We start from the raw sequence: 6024 nt of genomic DNA on the forward strand, positions 1-6024 counted from the left end.
CATAAACCAAAGCCTTATATTAGGTATCTGAAAAATCTATTTTAGCATGAGCATTACCATTTAGATCAAGCAGAATATGGCACATGGCCCACTATCAAAAAGGAGGCCTGTCTTTCTGCATAATCTTTAAATTAAAACAAATACTAAAATAATGTTTCTCACGGTTCCTTACCTGAACATGGGCTTTGAGCTGATTTTATGGTTATATACGTATGATAGAAAACTGTTTGGGGCACAGTTTTGCAATTCTGACAGTTCTGGGTTTGAATTTTTTGTGTGGTTTTTTTTTTTTTTTTTTTTTTTTTTTTGGTACCAAATTACTTTATTTGAAGGATTGGTACAATTGAAAGAAATTGGTGGATGTTGATACAACTTATATAAAAGGGAAAGGTAAACCCAACATACATGCACTGCCCTGGTGACCACAGAAGTCACCCTGTGGCTCTGGGGAGACTGCATAAGGCTTAGCTCTCATCATCACTGTTTCCCAGAGTGTGCTTGTCAGAGAGATACTCTGCCAAGCCAGAATCTGGTGCCCCCATCTTGTGCAAGTTGGTTGTGTAGTCACCCAACTCTTTGATGGAATTTACCTGCTTATTCAGTTAGTGTCTCTCAATTAAGTCACACAAGTGGGGGTTGTTTTTGTCAGTGGCCAGTTTGTGCAGATCTAGTAGTGACTGATTCACCCTGTTTTCCAAGTGTACTGCACGTTCCATTGCATTCAGCCCACTCTCCCAGTCACCTGGTTCAGGTTTCTTGATATCCTGAAGGAAGATTTGGCCACCTCCGTTGGTTCTGCAGCTTTGTAAGTTTCTCAGTATGTTCCCTCTCCTCATGAGGTTGGTGAAGAAAATATTTGGCAAAGTTCTTCAAAGCCATATCATTACGTCAAAGACATTGACAGGTAGATGTAAGAGGCATAGGGCTCCAGGTTAATCTGGTGGTTGATGGCGGCTTCTAAGTCCTGGTTGTAGTTCTGGCACCTGCAACACAGACGTGGTAGTCATGGTGGGCAGGTGAGGAGAGGAGGCAGTGGCTGCACGGCGCTGGAGCAGTGGTGGAGGGCTGCTTGCAGTGGCCAGCAATGGGTTCCCTTCAAGCACTGTTGAAGCAGAAAACCACGGTGACTCTCTGCAAAGACGTCTGACTGGGTTTGAGTTTTATTTCCACTCCTGCTGAGCTGTGGTCTCTCTACCTCCTCATCTAAAATAGTATTAAATAAGCCAACATATACAAAGTTTTTAGTAAATAGCATTAATCAGAATATATTTCTATGTATGACAGGGCCTTACATATAATAGCCCCTGTATACATAATTTATTTTATGATTAATGGCAAACACTTACAATGTAAAAATACTTTTCCCATAACTCTTTGCTTTCAGGGCCTGAACACAATGTATAGAGTTGAAATGAAACTGGCAAAACTTTAATACAAAAGGCTAATTGAGGAAGCTGTAGAGGAGTTCCAGTTTGGGGCATCTTCAGCTTGCCACTAGGTGAGAGAAACCATCATTGTTTGATCTGCTGCTTTTACTCCTGTGTACCATGAAACCAAAAGACTCATGAAAATGGGTTCATGGTTATTATAACTAAATGGCTGTTGGAACTTGTTTAATTTCTTGTCTGTTTCCGTATCTGTAAAATTGAAATAATAATATCCATACCACCTATGACAGCATAGACATAAGAATAAAGCAAGAGTATATTATTAATAGCAAACACAGTGAATGCTTACTTTTTCCAGTTATTGTTCTGAGCCCTCTACATATTTAAGTCATTTAGTCTCTCCCAACCTTAAAAGAGGAGCACTACTATACATCTCCACACGGCAGTTGCAACAACTTCCTTTTCTAATCTGTCCTACATATTCCAACTAAGAATCTGCACGTTTAGCCATTTATACATAAAGGTCATACAGTGCAGTAGTAGAACTGGGTATGAATTGAAGTAGTCTGGTTCCACACCACACCAGCAACACAGAGATTTTGACAGCACTTTGTAAACTGTAAATAGCAAAAGACTGGATTTTGGCTGTCTACCGATGGGTATGAAAACTAAATGGGTAGTGGATTTGTACTTGGAACCCAGTGAGAGAAGCAACCAAAGGCTGATTTTCTTTTTTTTTTTAGGCATTTGAGGAACAGGTCTTTGAAATATAGGTAACCTGAGAAGAAGATACAGAAATATGGAAATGAAAGCCAAATTTTATATACAGCAGAACTGAAAACACGGCAACCATGCATGCATTCATTCTTTCATGTACTCACTATCAGGTATTATGTTAACAGCTGGTAATATGGGATTGAAGTACTCACTGTCTAGTGGGAAGACAACAGGTGTCAGTTGTAATTCTGCCATTTTTTGCTGACATCACCTTGAGTGGGTCACTCAATTGCTCTGATCCCCTATTCCCTCAGTTATAAATGAGAATTAAATCTCCTACTTTACAAGGTTTCTGTACAGGCTGGAACAAAGTAGTCACTGAATAAATAGCCATTATTGGTATGAAGGTGGAGCATGATGGGAGTTGAAGAACCAGATTGCACACAATAATAAGGCTAAGAGGAAAGCCAGTGGAGGGATTTTAGCAGGAATGTGAGGTGATCAGATTCTCATATGAGAAAGATGACCTTGGCAGCAGGATGTTGGTCAGGCTGCAAGGGGGCTGAGCTGGAGAACAGGAAATCCATTAGGAAAATATTAACATAATCGTTCTAAGCAAGAGAGGTTGAGAGCCTGAAAGGTAGAGAGCTTTTGGGCTTGGAACAGAGACAAGAGTATTTTGGAGTTGAATAGATTTTTCTATATCTCAAGCAGGGCAATTTTTTGGGATTTTAAAATAGAATCTTAAGGAAAACCAAGCATGAAAACAAGTAATTTTTTAGCAGACAAATCTTATTTAAAACACAACCCTTGGTTTTGGGGTAGCACAAAGATAGGTATTCTGGGTGTTAATTTTCTGCCTCTGAACACTGTGCCCTATCCCTAAGAGTCAGTAGAGATCACTGCATTTTGGGCCATTGAGCACCTCAGCCCACCTCCTTTCTAGCACATACCTCACCATATTACACTTATTTTTTGTCTGTCTCCCCCACTAGATGGAGGGCTAAGTGAATGAAGAATGTGTTTCTCGATTCCCAATGTCTAGATAATACACAAAGCAGTTATTCAGTAAATTTCTGGAGTAAGACTGACAGATTTTGAACCCTGACTCCAATGATTACTAGCAGTATAACAACCTTCCAAGCCTGTTTCCTCATCTATGAAATGGAAATTACAGTACCAGAATTGCAGTGAAGTTACATGACATAAATATATGCAAAGTGCTTAGCCTACTGCCTTAAACACAATAAGCACTTATCTAATTAAATGATAGCAATACTGATATTACTGTCAATATTATTATCATGAATACAACTGGACTCAATTCCTAATCATTCCTCCCCTCCCTCTACTCTCTGCTGCCCAGTATAACTCTGATTTGGAAAATCGAATTGTTGAGACTGATTATAGTAACTAAACTTGCTGTACAGTTGGATGATTGATCTTTCTTTCACTGTTCCAGCTCATTCTCTGCCCCCATGCAATCAAAGCCCTTGGGGACATATATATGTTATTGTATAGAGAAATATTGAAGAAGAACAGCTTTTTGGGGACCCAGAAACAGAGGATTTGAACGTTTGACCTTACTGAGGTAGTAAGGCAAGTGGCTGTCTTTGAAGAATTAGACCTATATAAACAGGAGTCACTGGGACAATTGGAAAGTGGTTTTCACGGCTTTGTTTTCTTACTAACTGACCAGCCATGAAAGATGAATCAACCCAGTATGTGGCAAGGATTCCTCTCTCCACACTCTTTCCAGCTCCTTCCATGTTTCCAAATAATTTCTTTGAGAAACACACTTTTTGCTTTTTACTAAATACATGATGGGGCTGGATTTCTCTGTATGAAGAGACTTAATTTGCCAGTGAGCTACAGCTTCAGGTTGGCCATCTGGAAAAATAAACTTCTCAACAGCCGTGTAATTTGTCTTTTGTCTGGTCTCAGGCAGTGGGTTTTGGGGGATTAGTATTGAGCAAACAGCAAGAAGGCGCTTTTCTGGCTCCTTGATGCCATTTCCCTTCTCCAAAGGGGCATCTTGCTAAGTTACAAGTTAACAAATGGTTCTTACTCCTATAATGCCTTTGTCAACACTATGTATATATGAACCTAATTTTCTATAAAACAAAACAGCTTTTCTTTTCTATTTGGGGAGGCACTGCCATATGGACCAAAGCCTGGGGTCAGAAAAAGCATATTGCCTGGAGCACAGGCTGGCACACCAGCTGTGTCCTTGTACCAGAAGGTGAGGGAGGCAGGGAGGACCTTTCTTTCTCAGGCTGTAATGTTTTCTTTCCACCCCCAACCCAATCCACCAAGAAACTACCCTGGCTGTTTGGGAAATGTCATAGGAGACAGTTCCCATGTTTTACTATAACCAATTGTAATTTTTTCGAAGCCTAAATAACCAAGTCAACTTTATTAGAGCTCAGCATGTAGGAAGTAGGGCTTGGCAAGCCAATATAAAAAACACTGCTCAGATAATTACAGTTCCTGATAACTTGCACTTGTTACATTTCCAAGGAGAGTTATAGACTCATTCTCTTCTTTGCTTGATTAAGAAGAAATAGGGAGATATCCACTTGTGGTTAAAACATGTGCTAAACAGTCACGTAGTAATGGGTTCCAGACTTGGTTCTGCCACTATTAGCTAAGTGCTCTTGGCTGAGTTACTTAACCCTTCTAGGCCTCAGTTTTTTCCATCTGTATAATAGGGATAATATAACTAATAATCATGGAATCCATTTTATGGGATTATAATGATTACATGAAATAGTGTAGGCACGTGAAGGTGTTAACACAGATTCTGGCAAAAGTACTCATTTTAAAAATAAAATTAAGTAGGACAAATTTACGTTTGTTAGGCTCATACCACAACACCAACCCCCCCCCCCATACACATTGTACCAGGTTTTTAATATAATATTTGTACCTAGTTTTTAAACTTGTCTTCTGTGCAAGAATCAGGCCAAGGTCTACAAAGCTACTATTTCTATGATTCTTGAAGCTCAGAGAGATTAAGTAGCATTTCCAAGTTCACTATGGAGCAAAACTTTAAACCTGATGTTCATTCAGACTCTTTGTTTTTACCAAATTGCTAATTTCATGATTGTAGGAAAAAACATAAAAACTGCATTCAATTCCCTTAGTGTTTAAACATTAACTTAGTAATTTCATACTGTTCCTCATAGTCTTCACAGAACAGTGCCCACAGGTACTTTATTTAGGCAGTGTATCTGCTTATCATTACTTAACATGCATACCTAGCATCTTTGTCAAAGTCCAGTGCAAAAGAAACTAGTTACCTTCAGGTATTTTGCCAAGGAGATTCACCTTCAAAGGCTGTTAGGTTTTACAACTCATTACTGGAAATTTGCCTTGTCTTACCCCTATGTTTAATAAATGTGTGTTGAATTAGAATGAAAATGACACCAGTAGCCTCAGTCTTTAACCTTAGAACTATTTCTTATTGCTCTCATTCTTTTTGTCAACTTCCAATCCACCAAAGCCATCAAATTTTATTTCCTTCTATGCAGATTGTTTTTATTTGACAATTTCCATTTCCCCTTCTAACTCTCTGGGAAGGCCTTTGTTATGTTTGGAAGTGGAGAATGTTGTTTGATTATCCTGAAGCCATTCTCCTCATAACCTTCTTCCTTGCTGTGACAATTTGCCTTCAAAATGCCAGATGAATGTTTCTTTCTTTTATTTAACAGCCTTTTTTTTTAAAAAAAAAACAGCTAGAGGCAATATTTCTCAACCTCATTACTATTGGCGTTTCGGACCAGAAGGCCATCCTGTGCACTGTAGGATCTTTAGCAGTATCCCTGGCCTTTACCCACTAGATGCCAGTAGCACTCCCCTGATAGTGACAAAAATGTCTCCAGATATTGCCAAGTGTCTTCTGGGTGTAAAATCATTC

At 39.1% G+C, this 6024-nt stretch overlaps 1 pseudogene; it reads right to left on the reverse strand.

Moving 5' to 3' along the window:
* Positions 1-464: 464 nt before the first annotated feature.
* LOC119545227 lies at positions 465-3066 on the reverse strand (annotated as a pseudogene).
* Positions 3067-6024: the final 2958 nt, after the last annotated feature.

Source organism: Choloepus didactylus, chromosome 10 (genome assembly GCF_015220235.1).
Source record: "Choloepus didactylus isolate mChoDid1 chromosome 10, mChoDid1.pri, whole genome shotgun sequence".
Taxonomy (NCBI): Eukaryota; Metazoa; Chordata; class Mammalia; order Pilosa; family Megalonychidae; genus Choloepus; species Choloepus didactylus.